Genomic DNA, 413 nt, shown 5'->3' on the forward strand with positions numbered 1-413 from the left:
GAAATAGTCAAAGTGGGTGAACCGACTCACATATAAGACAGCTTAGTAGTTAAAGAGGAAACAATAGAAAAAGAAAACACGGCATTACATTCTAGATAACTAATCAATTCGATTAATTTTTCATTTACAACTATAGTAGCCCCACTGGTCATCTCTAATTAAATCACCCTCTTCCAAAGTATCGTATTATATCAGCAAATAAATATTAATATTAATTTAGTAAATGTAAAAAATTCTATATCATAATAAATTTAGAAAATGAAACATGGTATTCTCACAATATATTTCAATTAAAAAAAAAAAAAGAAAAAAAGAACTCTAGATCTCCTTACTCCTTAAAGGGGCAAGGTGATTGTTGGAATTTCACCTCAACATTGGCACAGTACTAGTCTCTCATCTATATAACACAAACC

The sequence above is a fragment of the Cicer arietinum genome, chromosome 6, assembly GCF_000331145.2.
Source record: "Cicer arietinum cultivar CDC Frontier isolate Library 1 chromosome 6, Cicar.CDCFrontier_v2.0, whole genome shotgun sequence".
Lineage (NCBI taxonomy): Eukaryota > Viridiplantae > Streptophyta > Magnoliopsida > Fabales > Fabaceae > Cicer > Cicer arietinum.